Source organism: Pongo abelii, chromosome 20, assembly GCF_028885655.2.
Source record: "Pongo abelii isolate AG06213 chromosome 20, NHGRI_mPonAbe1-v2.0_pri, whole genome shotgun sequence".
NCBI lineage: Eukaryota > Metazoa > Chordata > Mammalia > Primates > Hominidae > Pongo > Pongo abelii.
The window spans coordinates 14304154-14323178 of NC_072005.2; the positions used below are offsets into that span (position 1 = coordinate 14304154).

At 50.1% G+C, this 19025-nt stretch overlaps 1 long non-coding RNA gene across 5 annotated transcripts in view; it reads right to left on the minus strand.

The window, feature by feature from the left end:
* Positions 1 to 399: 399 nt before the first annotated feature.
* The window catches only part of LOC112130229 (uncharacterized), a 103807-nt gene continuing 85181 nt past the window's right edge, over positions 400 to 19025 (minus strand). For 3 of the 5 annotated variants that reach the window (XR_010138423.1, XR_010138421.1, XR_008516175.2), the window contains one exon: positions 14645 to 17008. This is a non-coding gene — a long non-coding RNA (uncharacterized LOC112130229). Of the gene's footprint in view, positions 5162 to 14644; positions 17009 to 19025 lie in introns of those variants that run through there. The other 2 variants (XR_010138422.1, XR_008516177.2) reach the window with 2 other exon arrangements.

The following is a 19025-nucleotide window of genomic DNA, read 5'->3' on the forward strand; positions in this document are numbered from 1 at the left end:
ATGAGCACTGTCGGTGTATCCCCCTAAGTTGTGCCTTGCCTCCATTTGACATCACTAAGCTTGTTATTATTGTGTCTAAACCACAAGCAAATTGGCTATAAGTAAGGGCCACAACTATCAGTTCAACTTGACCAGAATATAGTAACCACTCACCACATGCTAGACCTTATACTTGCTAAGGAAAAACAGCTCAGATCTCCCGTCTTCCTGGAGCTTATAAGACTTCCGGGTCACATCCTTCAGATTATGCATAGACTTTTATTTTATTATTATTTATTTTCGAGACAGGGTCTCGCTCTGTTACCCAGGCTGGAATACAGTGGTGTGATCTTGGCTCACTGCAGCCTCAACCTCCTGGGCTCAAGTGATTCTCCTGCCTCAGCCTCCCAAGTAGCTGGGACCACAGGCATGCGCCACCACGCCTGGCTACTTTTTGTATTTTTAGTAGAGATGGGGTTTCACCATGTTGCCCAGGCTGGTCTCAAATTCCTGAGCTCAAGTGATCTGCCCTCCTTGGCCTCCCAAAGTGCTGGGATTACTTTCCAGGTGTGAGCCACCGCGCCTGGCCTGCGCAGACCTTTAAATACGTGCTTCAGTTCTTAGAGAGTTTTTCTTTGCACTGGATGCTAAGTTGAGTTTCAGATAAAGGTGTCAGAACAATGGCTGGGGGATAATAAGGTGCTGTTACTGGTGATGCCTTGTCTTAGAAGGGAGCAATTTTGGGAGTGGGAAGGGGACAAAAGAAACTGTAGTCCCAAGGGATAAGGGCTGAAGCCCTGGTCCCCAAATGCCTGCATTTGGATCCCAGATTCATCATTTACATGTGGTGTGACCTGGGACAAGGCCTCTCATTGTCTCGTGCCTCAGTTTCTCCATCTGTAAAGTAGACCTGGTCTTAGTAACCTGCTTCCTAGAATTGCGGTGTGAACTGAGGGAGCTATGCAAAGCTTTAGACAATGACTGGTTGGCGGCAAGCAAGCAATCAATGAAGCCTCCATCACAGTGATCCCTTGGGCTCTCCAGGGAGTAGCAGTTTGGAGGACCCAGATTCTGAACCCACAGAGTTGGCGTGGAAGAGGAAGAGGGAGCCTGGTGAGCCCCCCACTTACACCCCCAGAAGCTTTGGAGCCAAAGCGGCCGGACCCCAGCCCCAGCTTCAGAGGAGCTGCCTTGGGGGTGGGGCTGCCCCGGACCTGGCCCAACCCCAGCAAGCTTGTTAATTACTTCTCAGGGTCACCGGTCTTAAGGAGCCCCTCCGAGGGGATCTTTGCCCAGCCCTCTGTTTATTGATCGCATCTAATCTCTCCGCAGGCGGGCGGGCCTCTAAATCCTCCTTAACTCTCCGTTCCTGCCCTTTCCGGGCAGGGAGGCCCCCGGGCTGGGTTTAGCTCGCAGCGAATGAGGGATGGAAAACTGGAGCGCATTGGGAGACCTCTAGGGCCCCCCAAAACAGAGAAGGGATGCTGGGTCCCCCCCAACAAGCATCTCGGGACTCCCAACCGCTACCCACCTGTGGGCGAGGACACCGCCCGTTTCTGCCCCTCCCAACCCCTGATCTTGGAATCCACCTCCTGTGGCTCCAGAATCCAGGTAGACCGCCCCCACTTCCCCCTCGGCCAGCCGTGGCCTCCCTTGGTCCCCATCAGGGGAAGGAGGATTTGGGAGCTTGGGAGCCGCCCTGACTTGCTGTTCTCCTTTCCTTAAAGAAACCAGCGCCGCTGGAGGGAGTGGAGCCCCTGGCCCCCGGCCTGGCTCGGCTCTCTGCCGAGATGATTAGGATGCGTCCTCCGAGGGCGCACGGCTTTAACCCGAGTTGCCAGCGCTTTTCGGGCCCTGGGCGATGTCGGTTGTTCAGGGGGCTCTCTGGGTGCCTGGTAGGCCTCTGTTCCCACGTTTGAAGTGAGCTCTGGTTGGATGGTGGGAGGAGGGGGTGCGAGGCGGGGTGTTCTGCTGGGCCAGGTCTGGGAGGAATTCGCGGGAAATGCGGGGGATTAATGGGGGAAACAGAGGCAGTGTCAAAGAGACAGCCTGCTAACATTTTTTTAAATGTTTTTAAAATTTTTGTTTATTTTTTTTTGAAACCAGACCTTGCTCTGTTGCCCAGGCTGGAGCGCAGTGGCGTGATCATAGCTCACTGCAGCCTCGAAGTCCTAGGTTCAGGTGAGCCTCCCACCTTGGCCTCCTGAGTAGCTGGGACTACAGGTGCATGCCACCACGCTATGCTAATTTTTTTTTTCTTTCTCAGTAGAGAAGGGGTCTCACTATGTTGCCCAGGCAGTGGCAGGCTGGGCATGAGTGGCTCATAACTGTAATCTCAGCACTTTGGGAGGCTGAGGCAGGATTGCTTGAGCCCAGGAGTTTGAGACCAGCCTGGGCAACAGAGTGAGACCCTTTCTCAAAATAATAATAATAATAACAATAAAATATAAAATAAGAAACAAAAACTTGGAAGACAGAGCAGCCTAGGTTCGAATCCTGCCTCCACTACCCAGCACTGGGAGATCCTGAGTGAGTGACTTTGCTTCTTGGAGCTCTCTCCTCGCCTCTGACTTCTCAGCTGCTCTGGGTCAGGAACTGAATGACTAAAAGGGCCTGGTTCAGAATGAGTGCTCCTCCTGGCCAAGAGAGAAGGAGGAAAGACAGGGGTGGGTGGGACAGCTGTAGGGATTGGGGCTGGTGGGTTGGGGAGGTTGCCGGCTCCTACCTTTTAGAGCTCCCAGGCTGTAGGCCAAAACTGACATGAATATCTGCTCTTGCCCAGAGGATGTGGATGCCCAGGGGGTCTCTGGGTGGGGAGCAGGTGGGTGTCTATTGGCCCAGTGGCCCAGTGGTAAAGGATCTAGGTAAAGGATCTGGGTCTTCAGTTTATATTTCCCTAGGAATGTGTGATGGAGCTCTATGACCAGACATGAGTGTGGTCAGAGTTCAGAACGAGGCGCCAGTGTGCCCTGACCTGTGCCTCAGTGGTTGCACATTCCTGGTGCACACCTGGTGTATACCTGGCACACAGCACATACCTGGTACCTGGTGAACACCTGGCATATACCTGGCATACGCCTGCCACATTCCTGGTGCACACCTGGAGTATACCTGGCACACACTTCTGCCACATTCCTGGTGCGCACCTAGCGTATACCTAGCACACATCTGCCACATTCCTGGTGCACACCTAGCATATACCTAGCACACACCTGCCACATTCCTGGTGCACACCTGGAGTATACCTGGCATATACCTGCCACATTCCTGGTGCACACCTGGTATATACCTGGCAGACACCTGCCACATTCCTGATGTACACCTGGCACACGCCTGCCACATTCCTGGTGCACACCTGGTCTATGCCTGGCACACACTTGGTGTACACATGGCATATATCTTTCAGGCTTTCAGCCACTGATCCATCTTGGTCTTGCTCACCCAGTGTCAGAGAGGTATCAGATACCTGAGTGAGATCACCTTTCTTGATGAAACACAAAATTGGGAACCACATAAAGAGCACTCACTATATACCAGGTGCTGTCTTAAGTGAGCTAACTTTCATTAACTCATTTTTTTTCCACAACATCCTGTTAGTTGGAGGCCATTCGTTCTGTTGGCCAGATATTTCCTGCTCTCTCCTTTCCTGTGAGCAAGGTAGTGTAACTGAGTACCCCCACTTCTCTTTTTCTTTTCTTGTCTTTCTTTCTTTCTTTTTTTTTTTTTTTTGAAACAGGGTCTCACTCTGTCACCCAGGCTGAAGTGCGGTGGCACAGTCATGATCATGGTTCACTTCAGTGCAGCCTCTATCACCCATGCTCAGGTGATCCTCCCACCTCAGCCTCCTAAGTAGCTGGGACTACAGGTGTGTTCCATCATGCCTGGCTAATTTTTTGTAGAGATAGGGTCTCGTTATGTTGCCCAGGCTGGTCTTGAACTCCTGAGCTCAAGCCTTCTACTTGCCTCAGCCTCCCAAAGTGGTAGGATTACAGGCATGAGCCACTGCACACAGCCACCCCCATTTTTCTAAGATATGGTTTATTTTTTCTCTCTCTCTCCTCTTTTATCATTCCCCTGGTTCCCCACTTCCTACTCAGCCCTTTAGAAATACAAATATAGGCCGGGCGTGGTAGCTCACTCCTGTAATCCTAGCACTTTGGGAGGCCGAGGTGGGAGAATTACCTGAGGTCGGGAGTTCACAACCAGCTCGGCCAACATGGTGAAACCCCGTCTCACAGTGGCACGCGCCTGTAATTCCAGCCATTCGGGAGGCTGAGGCAGGAGAATCGCTTGAACCCAGGAGGCGGAGGTTGCAGTGAGCCGAGATCACGTCACCGCACTCTAGCCTGGGCTACAGAGCGAGGCTTTGTCTCAAAAAATAAAAAAACAAAAAAGCAAACAAACAAAAAGAACAAAAAAAACCAAATATAACCTTTTACCCCTTCCTACCCCAATCCCCCCTTGATTCACCAGACACTCCCCACAGGGTAAGTTCATCAAACTCCTCAAGAGTTGACAGTTGATTTAGAGACCAAAGCATGCCTGCTACAGAACTCTCACCCATCAGGAGGTTGCCTCAAGAGGTAACAGCCAAATCTACGAAACTCCCTCCACCAGGAGACTACCTCGAAAAACTCCCACCTGGGGAGTTTTTGGCCTAGTCCTGTCCACAAAGGTGCCAGCAGCCACCAGCTCAACCGCCCAGTAGATAAGGCACCAGAGCTAACATGCGCCCCCCGCCCTACTTTTTCCCCTGCCTTTTAAAGTGCTGGCTTTCTGCTCCAAAACGGAAGCAGTATGTTTAAAGGTGGGACGCGTGCTTCTTCCTCTAAGCTAGTTTTGGAATAAATCACTTTCTTTAGACCAGACCTAGCTCTCGTTAATTGGACTTTGCAAGCTGGCAAGTGACTAACCCACATTTTGGTTACAGTAGCTGTACTTCCTGCCCACCTTGTGTTGGATGAGGTCATGTGACTAGCTCTAACCAATGAGCTGTGAGTGAAATTGACAGGCATTATTCCCAAACTACAGCATTTAATTGCCTGTGTGAGATCCCCCAAAGCTCGTATTTCCTTCCGGCATGACAGCAAGCAATGTTTCATAATGTTCCAGAATGTGGCTGTTCCATCGGAGACTATGATGAGCAGAACCTCCTTGCAACGACCCAAAATGGACATGAAACCTGGACGAGGAACAAATGTTGTAGTTTTAAGATTTTTGGGCTAGTTTGTTTCTGCAGCATGACCTAGCCTATCCTAACCATTACAAATCACACACCCCTTTTTACAGGTGAAGAAACTGAGGCATAGACAGGTTAATCACTGTTCTTGGTCACCCAGCTAGTAAGTGACAAAGTGATAGAGTCAAGGTTAGAATCCGGACAGTCTGACTCTAAAGTCTCTGCTTGCTTGCCTTTTCTTTCTTTCTTTTTCTTTCTTTCTTTCTTTCTTTCTTTCTTTCTTTCTTTCTTTCTTTCTTTCTTTCTTTCTTTCTTTCTTTCTTTCTCTTTCCTTCTTTTTCTTTCTTTCTTTTTCTTTCTTTCTTTCCTCCTTCCTTCCTTTCTCTTTCTTTCTTTTTTCTTTCTTTTTCTTTCTCTTTCTTTCTTTCTTCTTTTTCTTTCTTTCTTTCCTTTCTTTCTTTCTCTTTCTCTCTTTCTTTCCTACTTTCTTTTTTCTTTTCTTTGTTTGTTTCTTTTTTTTTTTTTTTTGAGACGGAGTTTCACTCTTGTTGCCCAGGCTGGAGTGTAATGGTGTGATCTCTGCTCACCGCAACCTCCACCGCCCAGGTTCAAGCGATTCTCCTGCCTCAGCCTCCCGAGTAGCTGGGATTACAGGCATGCGCCACCACGCCCGGCTAATTTTGTATTTTTAGTAGAGATGGGAGTTCCCCATGTTGGTCAGTCTGGTCTCGAACTCCCAAACTCAGGTGATCCTCCCGCCTCGGCCTCCCAAAGTGCTGGGATTACAGGCATGAGCCCCCATGCCTGGATTTATTTATTTATTTATTTATTTTGAGATGGAGTCTCACTCTGCCGTCCAGGCTGGAGTGCAGTGGCACGATCTTGGCTCACTGCAACCTCCGCCTCCCAGGTTCAAGCAATTCTCCATCCTCAGACTCCCGAGTAGCTGGGACTACAGGCGCACGAACCTACGTCTGGCTTTTTTTTTTTTTTTTTTTTTTTTGTATTTTAGTATAGATGGGGTTTCACCGTGTTACCCAGGCTGGTCGCGAACTTTTGAGCTCAGGTAATCCGCCTGCCTCGGCCTCCCAAAGTGCTGGGGTTACAGGTGTGTTAGCCACTGTGCCCGGCCCTGGCTTTTTTTTTTTTTTTTTTTTTTTTTTTTTGAGAAGGAGTCTCGCTCTGTCACCCAGGCTGGAGTGCAGTGGCACGATCTTGGCTCACTGGAGCCTCTGCCTCTCGTGTTCAAATGATTCTCTTGCCTCAGCCTCCCAAGTAGCTGGGATTACAGACGGACATCACCATGCCCGGCTAATTTTTGTATTTTTAGTAGACGGGGTTTCACCATTTGGCCAGGCTGGTCTCAAACTCCTGATCTCAGGTGATCTACCTACCTCAGCCTCATGAAGTGCTAGGATTACAGGCATAAGCCACCACACCCAACCTCTTTTTCTATTTTTAGAGACAGAGTCTTGCTCTGTCACTCAGGCTGGAGTGCAGTGGTATTATCACGGCTCACTGCAGCCTCAAACCTTTTTTTTATTTTTAGAGACAGAGTCTTGCTCTATCACTGAGGCTGGAGTGCAGTGGTGTGATCGTGGCTCACTGCAGCCTCAGACTTCTGGGTTCAAGCAATCCTCTCACCTCAACCTCTGAAGTAGCTAAGACTACAGGCATGTGCCACCACACCTGGCTTTATTTTATTTTATTTTATTTGTAGAATCTAAGTCTCACTATGTTGCCCAGGCTGGTCTCAAACTCCTGGCCTCAAGCGATCCTCCAGCCTCAGCTTCCCAAAGTGTTAGGATTACAGGCATGAGCCACCAGGCCTGGTCTGCTGTTGTTTCTAAAGTGTTATCTTGGGGGGGGTCCCTAAACATATGGAAAATTCACAAACTGCAACAGATTCTGGATGAGGTTGGCCTCTGCTGTCCTGTTGCCTCTGATAATTTTTTTTTTTTTTTGAGATTGTTTCTCGCTCTGTGGCCCAGGCTGGAGAGCAGTGGCGTGATCTCAGCTCACTGCAACCTCCACCTCCTGGGTTCCAGCAATTCTCCTGCCTCAGCCTCCTGAGTAGCTGGGACTATAGGCATGCGCCACCACGCCTGGCTAATTTTTGTATTTTTAGTAGAGATGGGGTTTCTTTTTTCTTTTCTTTTTTTTTTTTTTGAGATGGAGTCTCGCTCTGCCGCCCAGGCTGGAGTGCAGTGGCGCGATCTCGGCTCACTGCAAGCTCCACCTCCCAGGTTCACGCCATTCTCCTGCCTCACCCTCCCGAGTAGCTGGGACTACAGGCGTCTGCTACCACGCCTGGCTAATTTTTTTTTTTTTTCTATTTTTAGTAGAGACGGGGTTTCACTCTGTTAGCCAGGCTGGTCTCGATCTCCTGACCTCGTGATCCGCCTGCCTCGGCCTCCCAAATTGCTGGGATTACAGGCGTGAGCCACCGCGCCCGGCCAAGACAGGGTTTCACCATGTTGGCCAGGCTGGTCTCGAATTCCTCACCTCAGTTGATCCACCTGCCTCAGCCTCCCAAAGTGCTGGGATTACAGGCATGAGCCATCTCGCCCTGCCACCCCTGATCATTTTTGGCTTCTTGTTTCTTTCCCTCTTGAGCACTGGCTCTCTTGGTTGGTCTCTCTCTAGCACCTCCCCTGGGGGAGATCTAGGAGGCAGGACAAGAGGATTGAGTAACATTCTCCTCCCTCTAACACCCACCTGGACCCTTTAGTTCCTTCAGCCTTACACCTCTGATCCCCTCTGATCTCCTTGCCAATCCCCTGCTCTGCCTACACTCTGATCACATGAGCCCTAACACTTCCTCCTGAGGGCTGGAGAGCAATTGTTTGCTACAGGGAGAAAAATCCTCAAGCCAGAGAGCTGAGCCACTAGACTCCTGGGTCCTGAGGAGAGCCCGGAGCTGAGGTTTCAAAAATGTCTTCTCACCTCTTCACCCCTTGGGCTGCCTCCTGTCACTTCCCGGGGTCTCTGAGTCCCCTCTGCACTCAGAAGCTCCCAGCGAGGACCAGCCAGACAGGGCTCAGGACACTTCCAGGCAAACCTCCGCTCCTCCCGCCCTGACCAGTTAACGCGACACTTATTCTACATTAAACACTTATTCTACATTAAATACCAATTGGACCAATTTTCTGCTGTAATTAAAATTTCTGCAGACGTGTTCCCTGCTCAGCAGTGATGAGTTTATTAACCTCCAGCTCTGAAGGAATGTGGGGGCAGGGGAGAGGGAAGGAAAGAAGAGAGTTTTCCAGATTAGGAGATTGGACCCAGGGAGAGGGTGAGTTTGGAGCTGTGCTGTCTCCTAGTTGGGCTCTGAGCAAGAGACAGATGGGGGTGTGTGCAAAAGCATTAACATCTGTGTGTTTGCTGCCTCTGCAGTGGGGACTTGCAAATATCTACCCCCACCACCCTGACCTGCTACAGAACCAGGACTGCCCTCCCATAATCAAGTGTGTTTTATAGTCCTACTTCACAAATTATTGGCAGGCAGCATGTCCTGAATCTGGAAATACAGCCTCTTTCAGTTCAACAACCTGGCCTTGTATGGGATCGCTTGTTACGTAGCATAACTTAGGTTATCTGACTATTACATATTGTATCTCCACTTCATAGTTGGTGAAACAGGCACATGCCACCACGCCCAGATAATTTTCTCCTCTGGGCAGGAGACAGATGGAGGCATGTGCAAAAGCATTGACAACTGTTGTGTTTGCTGCTTCTGTGGTGGTGACTTGGAAATATCCACCCCCATCACCCCAACCCCAGTTTCACAACAGAGGCCCAGTTTGCATACAAACCTAGGTGAGGCCATGAAGGGTTCATAGCTTGCAGCCATAGGGGCAGGAAATCAATGCCTAGTACATCCCTGGCAGCTCAAGGAGTCAGCTCATTTCTGTTCATTACAGATCAGAGAATCATCATGTTCTCTCTCTCTCTCTCTTTTTTTTTTTTTTTTTTTGAGATGGAGTCTCGCTTTGTCGCCTAGGCTAGAGTGCAGTGGCACAATCTCAGCTCACTGCAGCCTCTGCCTCCCAGGTTCAAGCGATTCTCCTGCCTCAGCCTCCCAAGTAGCTGGGACTACAGGTGCATGCCACCATGTCCAGCTATTTTTTTGTATTTTTAGTAGAGACGGGGTTTCACCATCTTGGCCAGGCTGGTCTTGAACTCGTAACCTTGTGATCTGCCCGCCTCAGCCTCCCAAAGTGCTGGGATTACAGGCGTAAGCCTCCGTGCCCAGCCTCTCTCTCCCTCTCTCTCTTAAGGGACAGGGTCTCACACTGTCATCCAGACTGGAGTGCAATGGCACAATCGTATCTCACTGCAGCCTCAAACTCCTGGGCTCAAGCATTCATCCCACTTCAGCCTCCTAAGTAGCTGGAACTACAGGCACATGCCACTATGTCTAGATAATTTTCATATTTTGTATAGAGATGGGGTCTTGCTATGTTGCCCAGGCTGGTTTTGAACTCCTGGGCTCAAGCAATCCTCTTGCCTCAGCCTCCTGAGTAGCTAGGATGACAGGTGTGAGCTGCTATACTCAGCTTCTATCACCTTTCAAACCTCCTCCATTCCAGCCTCAAGAAGCCACTCTGGCCAGGCACAGTGGCTCACACCTGTAATCCCAGCACTTTGGGAGGCCGAGGTGGGCAGATCACTTGAGGTCAGGAGTTCAAGACCAGCCTGGCCAACATGGTGAAACCCCATCTCTACTAAAAGTGCAAAAATTAGCCGGGTGTGGGTGGCACACACCTGTAGTCCCAGCGACTTGGGAGGCTGAGGCAGGAGGATTGCTTGAACCCGGGAGATGGAGGTCGCAGTGAGCCAAGATCACACCACCGCAGTCCAGCCTGGGTGACAGAATGAGACTCCGTCTAAAAAAAAAAGAAAGAAAGAAAAAAGCCACTCTATCCTTTTGTTGTTGTTATTAATTAATAGACTTCACTTGTCAGAGCAATTTTAGGTTCTCAGCAAAATTATACAGATAGTACAGGCAGTTTCCATATACCCGCTCTATCCCCTTCCCTCTTTCTCCTGTTATTATTTATTTTATTTTTAGAGACATGGTCTTGCTCTGTCACCCAGGCTGGAGTTCAGTGAAACCCTCACGGCTAACTGCAGCCTCGACCTCTCTAGCTCAAGCGGACCTCCCACCTCAATCTCCCGAGTAGCTGAGCTGATGGGGTCTTGCTTTGTTGCCCAGGCTGGTCTCAAACTCCTGCGCTCAAGTGATTCTCCTGCCTCAGCCTCCTAAAGCGTGGAGATCACAAGCATGGGCCACTCCCGCCTGCCCTTTCTGCTATTATTAACATTTTGCATTAGTGTGGTATATTTGTCACAACCGATGAGCCAAGATTGATGCATTATTATTAACTGAAGTCTGTAGTTTACATTATGGTTCACTCTGTGTTGTACCTTCTGTGGGTTTTGACAAATGTCTGACATGTATGCACCATTACAATATCATACAGAATAATTTCACTGCCCTAAAAATCCTCTGCCATCCACCTATTCATTCTTCCTCCTGAACCCCTGGTAACCACTGATCTTTTTACTGAATCCATAGTTTTGCCCTTTCCAGATTGTTACTGAGTTGGAATGATACGGTCCATACATGCAGCCTTTTGAGATTGACTTTTTTCTTTTTTTCTTGTATTTATTTATTTATTGAGACGGATTCTCGCTCTGTCGCCCAGGCTGGAGTGCAGTGGCGCCATCTCGGCTCACTGCAAGCTCCGCCTCCCGGGTTCACGCCATTCTCCTGCCTCAGCTTCCCGAGTAGCTGGGACTACAGGTGCCTGCCACCACGCCCGGCTAATTTTTTTGTATTTTTAGTAGAGACGGGGGTTTCACTGTGTTAGCCAGGATGGTCTCGATCTCCTGACCTCGTGCCTCCGAAAGTGCTGGGATTACAGGCGTGAGCCGCCGTGCCCGGCCAAGATTGGCCTTTTTCATTGAGCAATACTCGTTTCAGATTCTTCCATGCCTTTGCCTAGCTCATAGCTCATTTCTTTTTCTTTTCTTTTTTCTTTGTTTGAGATGGAGTCTCACTCTGTCACCCATGCTGGAGTACAGTGGCGCAATCTCGGTTCACAGCAACCTCCGCCTCCTGGATTCAAGCGATTCTCCTGCCTCAGTCTCCCGAGTAGCTGGGACTACAGGCGTGTGCCACTATGCCCGGCTAATTTTTTTGTATTTTAGTAGAGATGGGGTTTCACCATTTTGGCCAGGCTAGTCTCAAACTCCTGACCTCAGGTGATATGCCCACCTCGGCCTCCCAAAGTGCTAGGATTACAGGTGTGAGCCGCCATGGCTGGCTATTCTTTTTTTTTCTGAGATGAGATTTCACTGTCATCCAGGCTGGAATGCAGTGGGACAATCATAGCTCACTGCAGCCTCAAACTCTTGGGCTCAAGCCATCCTCAGCCTCCAGAGTAGCCGGGACCACAGGTGCACACCACCATGCCTGGCTAATGTTTTTTTTTTTTTTACTGCTTGTAGAGATGGGGGTCTCACTATGTTGCCGAGGATGGTCTCAAAACTCCTGGGCTCAAGCAATCCTCCTGCCTCAGCCTCTCAAAGTGCTGGGATTACAGGCGTGAGCCGCAGCACCCCACCCTGCTCATTTCCTTTTATTACCAACAATTCTCCATTCTTTACTTTTTAATATCCCCTTCATTCACCAGGGCTCAACTTTGTCATCCAACTTTTATTGCTTTGTGGGGAGGAACACAACCAAAGAGACACCGGGAGGCAATGACCTCATGGAACAAGGAAGCTGTGTTGGACATCTGGAATGGAGTTGGATTTCCACCGTGGCCCAAAATACTTCCAATTCCTCCTTCTAGCATGTTTCAAACCCTGTGGCCAACACTGCCATTTGTCACCTTTTTGAATGTGTTGGATTATGTGTTAGCCTATCTACATCTTGTTTTCCTGTGTATTTCAGGGGCTGGAATTCTGGCAACTACTCCTTGTCTAAGATTCTGTTGCCAGGAGGGTTACAGGGTGGATTCTATAAATGAGGAGCATCAGCTCGGCGTGGTGGCTCACAACTGTAATCCCAGTGCTTTGGGAGGCCAAGGCAGGAGGATAGCTTGAGCTCAGGAGTTCGAGACCAGCCTGGGCAACGTGGTGAAACCCCACCTCTACTAAAAATACAAAAAATTAGCAGGGTGTGGTGGCACACGCCTGTAATCCCAGCTACTTTGGAGGCTGAGGCGGGAGGATCACTTGAACCTGGGAGGCAGAGGTTGCAAGTGAGCTGAGATCACACCATTGCACTCCAGCCTGGGTGACAAGAGTGACACTTCGTCTCAAAAAAAAAAAAAGAGAGCGAGAACATGTGGCCTGCAAAGACAGAAATATTTAGATTCTGATCCTTGATGGAAAAAGTTTTCCATCCTCTGCTCTCGACTTCATTTGGTCATTCCCACAATGAATATGTTAGTTCTAGGATCTTGAGCAAACATGTCTGTATTAGTCTGTTTTCACACTGCTATAAAGAACTATGTGAGAATGGGTAATTTATGAAGAAAAAAGTTTTAATTGACTCACAGTTCCACGTGGCTGATGGGGCCTCAGGAAACTTACAATCATGACAAAAAGTGAAGGGAAAGCAAGGCACATCTTACATGGAGGCAGGAGAGAGAGAGAGAGAGAGAGAGAGAGAAGGGGGCAGTGCCAGACACTTATCAAACAACCAGATCTGGTGAGAACTCACTGGCACGAGAACAGCAAGGGGGAACAGCTCCCATGATCCAATCTCCTCCTACCAGGTCCCTCCCCTCGACACGTGGGGATTACAATTCTAGATGAGATTTAGGTGGAGACACAGTCAAACATGTCAGCGTTCTTTCTCTAAGGCTCCATTTTGTCCTCTGTAAAATGGGGTGAGTGGCCCCTACTTAACCACACGAGCTTGCTCTGCAATTAAAATTGCATGTCATGGGCCAAGGGACTTTGAAAGTGGGACAGCTCCTGCAGGTGCTCTTGGCTGGAGTCACAGGATCCAAAACCCCCCAGTAATCCCCACATCTTTCCTTTCTTTTCTCTCTTTTTCTTTTTTCTGTCTCTTACTTTCTCTTTCTTTCCTTTCTCTCTTTTCTTTTTCTCTCTTTCTTTTCTCTTTCTTCCCCCTCTCTCCTTCCTTTCCCTTTCCTCCCCTTCCCTCCCTCCCTCACTTCCTTTTCCTTTTTTCTGAGAAAGAGTCTTGCTCTTATCACCCAGGCTGGAGTGCAGTGTCGTGATCTTGGCTCACTGCAACGTCTGCCTCCTGGGTTCAAGCTATTCTCCTGCCTTAGCCTCCTGAGTAGCTGGGATTACAGGCGCCCACCACCATGCTCAGCTAATTTTTGTACTTTTAGTAGAGATAGGGTTTTGACATGTTGGTTGACAGGCTGGTCTCGAACTCCTAACCTCAGGTGATCCGCCCACCTCGGCCTCCCAAAGTGCCAGGAATACAGGTGTAAGCCACTGCGCCCAGCCCCTTTCTTTCTTGTCTTTCTTTTTTTTTTTTTTTTTTTTTTGAGACGGAGTCTCACTCTGTTGCCCAGGCTGGAGTGCAGTGGCATGTTCTCAGCTCACTGCAACCTTCACCTCCCGGTTTCAAGCTATTCTCCTGCCTCAGCCTCCTGAGTAGCTGGGATAACAGGCGCCTGCCACCAAGCCCGGCTAATGTTTGTACTTTTAATAGAGACGGGGTTTCGCCACGTTAGCTAGGCTGGTCTGAAACTCCTTACTGTCAGGACTCTGAGCCCAGGCTAAGCCATCATAACCCCTGTGACCTGCACATATACATCCAGATGGCCTGAAGCAACCGAAGAACCACAAAAAAAAGTGAAATCGTCAGTTCCTGCCTTAACTGGCTAATAGTGGATGACATTCCACCATTGTGATTTGTTCCTGCCCCACCCTAACTGATCAATTGACTTTGTGACATTCCTTCTCCAGGACAATGAGTCTCAGGAGCTCCCCACAGAGCACCTTGTGACTCCTGCCCCTGCCCGCAAGAGAAAACCCTGTTTAACTGTAATTTTCCAGTACCTACCCAAATCCTATAAAACTGCCCCACCCCTTTGCTGACTCCTTTTTTGTACTCAGTCCACCTGCACCCAGGTGATTAAAAAGCTTTATTGCTCACACAAAGCCTGTTTGGTGGTCTTGTCACATGGACGCACGTAACACTGACCTCAGGTGATCTGGCTGCCTCACCCTCCCAAAGTGCTGGGATTACAGGTGTGAGCCATTGTGTCTGGCCCTTTTCTTTCTTTTTAGTGGAAATGGGGTCTTGCCATGTTGGCCAGGCTGGTCTCGAACTCCTGGCCTCAAGCAATCCTCCCTCCTCAGCCTCCCAAAGTGCTGGGATTACAAGCATGAGCCACTGCACCCGGCCACCTTTCTCAGTTCTGCCTTAATGTCTCACGTGGCTGTTTTCCCTTTCTCTTGTGTATTCTTTCCTCCCCCTCTGTCTTCTTGCTTTTTTTTTTTTTTTTTGAGACAGAGAGTCTCATTCTGTCACTCAGACTGGAGTGCAGTGGTGTGATCTTGGCTCACTGCAACCTCTGCCTCCCATGTTCAAATGATTCTCCCACCTCAGCCTCCCGAGTAGTTGGGACTACAGGCGCACACAACCATGCCCAGCTAATTTTTGTATTTTTAGTAGAGAAGGGGTTTCACCATGTTGGTCAGGCTGGTCTTGAACTCCTGACCTCAAGTGATCCGCCCACCTCAGCCTCCCAAAGTGCTGGGATTACAGGCGTGAGCCACCGCGCCCAGCCTCTACTTGCTTTTTCCTTCTCCCACCTCTCTCTTCTGGTTCCCTCTCCCAGCCTTCTCTCTGCACCTCCTCCCCTGCCACTTGCTCTCTTCAAACTCGGGGATGTGAGAAAGTTCCAGCAGAAATTGCAATCTCCTCTCCTCTCATGTGGCTCTGAGATAAGACAGTAAAAATCCGATTTTCAGCAATTTGCTTCATTTGTGAGCTCTCCGGAGTCTCCCTTTCTCCCCCTGACATGAGCTTAGCAAAATTGCCTGGGCGGAGTGGATATTTTTAACCACTTAGTAGTCAGAGCAGGTTCAGAAAAAGTTTTGCAAGAAACTGGTCCAGGCCCCTATGCCTGGGGTTGCTGGCGGGTTTGGGGCTGGAGGGAAGCACGTGGGGCGGCCTCAAGGGGTTTAGTGGAGGGGTATTTAAGAAAAGGATGTCCAACGGCCGTGGTGGCTCACGCCTGTAATCCCAGTGAGAGGTGACAGTGTGCTGGCAGCCCTCGCAGCCCTCGCTCACTCTGGGCGCCTCCTGGGCCTCCGGCGCTCACTCTGGCCGCTCTTGAGGGGCCCTTCAGCCCGCCACTGCACTGTGGGAACGCCTCTCTGGGATGGCCGAGGCCAGAGCCGGCTCCCTCAGCTTGCGGGGAGGTGCGGACTGGCGGAAACCGGGGCTGCCCGCTGCGCTTGCGGGCCAGCGTGAGTTCCGGGTGGGTGTGGGCTCCGTGGGCCCCGCACTCGGAGCGGCATGCTGGCGCTGCCGGCCCCAGGCAGTGAGGGGCTTGGCACCCGGGCCAGCAGCTGCGGAGGGTGCCCCGGGTCCCAGCGCTGCGCTCGAATTCTCGCTGGGCCTCTGCTACCTCCCTTCGAGGCAGGGCTCTGGATCTGCAGCCTGCCATGCCTGAGCCTTCCCCCAACGCCTTGGGCTCCTGCGCGGCCCCAGCCTCCCCAAGGAGCGCCGCCCCCTGCTCGCACCCTGCTCCGCGTCGCCCGGTCCCATGGACCGCCCAAGAGCTGAGAAGTGCAGGCCCACAGCCAGGACTGGCGGGAAGCTCCACCTGCTGCTCTGGTGCAGGATCCACTATGTGAAGCTAGCTGGACTCCTGAGTCCAGGGGGGAGTTTGGAGAACCTTTATGCCTAGCTAAGGGATTGTAAATATACCAGTCAGCACTCTGTCTAGCTCAAGGTTTGTAAATGCACCAATCAGCACTCTGTGTCTAGCTCAAGGTTTGTTAATACACCAATCAGCACTCTGTGTCTAGCTCAAGGTTTGCACTCTATCTAGCTAATCTGGTGGGGACTTGGAGAACCTTTAGTGTCTAGCTGAGGGATTGTAAATACGCCAATCAGCACTCTGTGTCTAGCTCAAGGTTTGTAAATGCACCAATCAGTGCTCTGTGTCTAGCTAATCTAGTGGGGACTTGGAGAACTTTTGTGTCTAGCTCAGGGATTGTAACGTGCTAATCACCACCCTGTCAAAATGGACCAATCAGCTCTCTGTAAAATGAACCAATCAGCAGGATGTGGGTGGGGCCAGATAAGGGAATAAAAGCAGGCTGCCAGAGCCAGCAGTGGCAACCTGCTCCTATTCCTGTCCACAGTGTGGAAGTTTTGTTCTTTTGATCTTTGCAATAAATCTTACTGCTGCTCACTCTTTGGGTCTGCACCATGTTTATGAGCTGTGACACTCACCGCGAAAGTCTGCAGCTTCACTCCTGAGGCCAGCAAGACCAGGAACCCACCAGGAGGAATGAACAACTACAGACGTGCTGCCTTAAGAGCTGCAACACTCGCTGTGAAGGTCTGCGGCTTCACTGCTAAAGCCAGCGAGACCACCAGCCCGCCAGAAAGAAGAAACTCCTAACATCAGAAGGAACAAACTCTGGACACACCACCTTTAAGAACTGTAATACTCACCGCAAGGGTCCGCGGCTTCGTTCTTGAAGTCAGTGAGACCAAGAACTCACCGATTCCGGACACACCAGCACTTTGGGAGGCCAAGGCGGGTGGATCACTTCAGGTCAGGAGTTCAAGACTAGGCTGGCCAACATGATGAAACACCGTCTCTACTAAAAATAAAAAAATTAGCTAGGCATGGTGGCACATGCCTTGTCTATAGTCCCAGCCACTCAGGAGACTGAGGCAGGACAATTGCTTGAACCCGGGAGGTGAAGGTTGCAGTGAGCTGAGATCGCGCCACTGCACTCCAGCCTGGGTGACAGAGTGAGACTCTGTCTCAAAAAAAAAAAAAAGAAAGAAAGAAAAAAAAAATGGATGTATGGATGTGACTGATTGAAGAAAAGAGGTTCCCTTTGGAAGAAGGAGAAGATCTGCTCACGAAGGGGTAAAGCTGCAGGGGAATGCCCAGGCTTTTTCCCTCCCACCAGTACCTCCTTTTGGCTGAATCCAACCCCAAAGCAGAGGGCAATGGAGCCCAGTGGTGTGGGCCTAGAGGTCAGCTCCCAGGACATAGAACAGGATGGTTAGCCGGACACAGTGGCTCATGCCTGTAATCTCAGCACTGTGGGAGGCAGAGATACGAGAATTGCTTGAACCTGGGAGGTGGAGGTTGCAGTGAGCCGAGATCACTCCACTGCACTCCAGCCTGGAAGACAGAGCAAGACTCTGTCTCAAAAAAAAAAAAACAGGATTGGACTGCAGATTGATGGAACCTGGGGTAGGTAACAGGAACAGAGAATGACCTGCACAGAAGCCACATGTCCTAACTTCCTCATACACCTTAGGGATGCCCCTAAGAAGCCAGTCTGGAGACCAAAGTCATCTCCTTCCCAAAACCAAAGAGGGGGTGGGAATAATGAACATTTACTGGGCACCTGCTATGTACCAGGCATATGCTAAGTGCTTTATGTGTACGACCTCATTGAATCCCCACAGAAGTCAATGAAGGAAGCCTTTTTCTTTGTTGGCTGCTGGGACAAAAGCCAAAATCACAGTGGCTCAAGGAATTAATATAGAATCAGGGTCTTGCTCTCTTGCCCAGGCTAGCATGTAGGGGCACAATCATGGCTCACTACAGTTTTGACCTCCCTAGGCTCAAGCGATCCTCCCACCTCAGCCTCCCAAGTAGCTAGAACTATAGGTGTGTGCCACTACGCCTGGCAAATTCTAAAGTTTTTTGTAGAGATGGGGTCTTGCTATGTTGTCCAGGCTGGTCTCCTTGGCCTCCCAAAGTGCTGGGATTGCAGGTGTGAGCCAACATGCCTGGTCCAATTTAGATTTTTTTTTTTTTTTAAGATGGAGTCTTGCTCTGTTGCCCAGGCTGGAATGTAGTGGCGCCATCTCAGCTCACTGCAACCTCTACCTCCTGGGTTCAAGCAATTATCCCTGCCTCGGCCTCCCAAGTAGGTGGGATTACAGGCGCCCGCCACCATGCCCAGCTAATTTTTGTATTTTTAGTAGAGATGGAGTTTCGCCACATTGGCCAGGCTGGTCTGGAACTCCTGATCTCAGGTGATCCAGCCACCTCAGCCTCTCAAAGTGCTGGGATTACAGGCGCAAGCCACTGTGCCCGGCCCCAATTTAGATTTTAAAGAAATTACTAAGGCTGCTAAACCTTATGTTGCTCTCAGCCCCAAGGGCACTGAGAGTTGGGTTGTCCCGATCCCAGGCTTCCTGGGTGTAGCTCAGACCACCTTTAAGTTTTCCACCCATGCTCCCTCATCCATTCTTTCTTCCCTTCTACAAATTTTCCCCTTCTCTGTTGGCCAGAAACATTTACGCAATAATGTCACACCAGTGACTACCAGAGCTGAATGCCGATAGAGTAACAGGATGCTAAGATGAATATTTCAACCAGGCAGACACAATGACTAGCAACAGAAGCCAGACCACAGTGAAGATCTTTTCTTTTCTTTCTTTTCTCTTTCTTTCTCTTTCTTTCTTCTTCTCTCTCTCTCCCTCCCTCCCTTCTCTCTCTCTCTCTCCTTCCTTTCTTTCTTTTCTTTTTTTTTTTTGAGACAGAGTCTCGCTCTGTTGCCCAGGCTGGAGTGCAGTGGCTCAATCTTGGCTCACTGCAAGCTCCGCCTCCCGGGTTCACACCATTCTCCTGCCTCAGCCTCCTGAGTA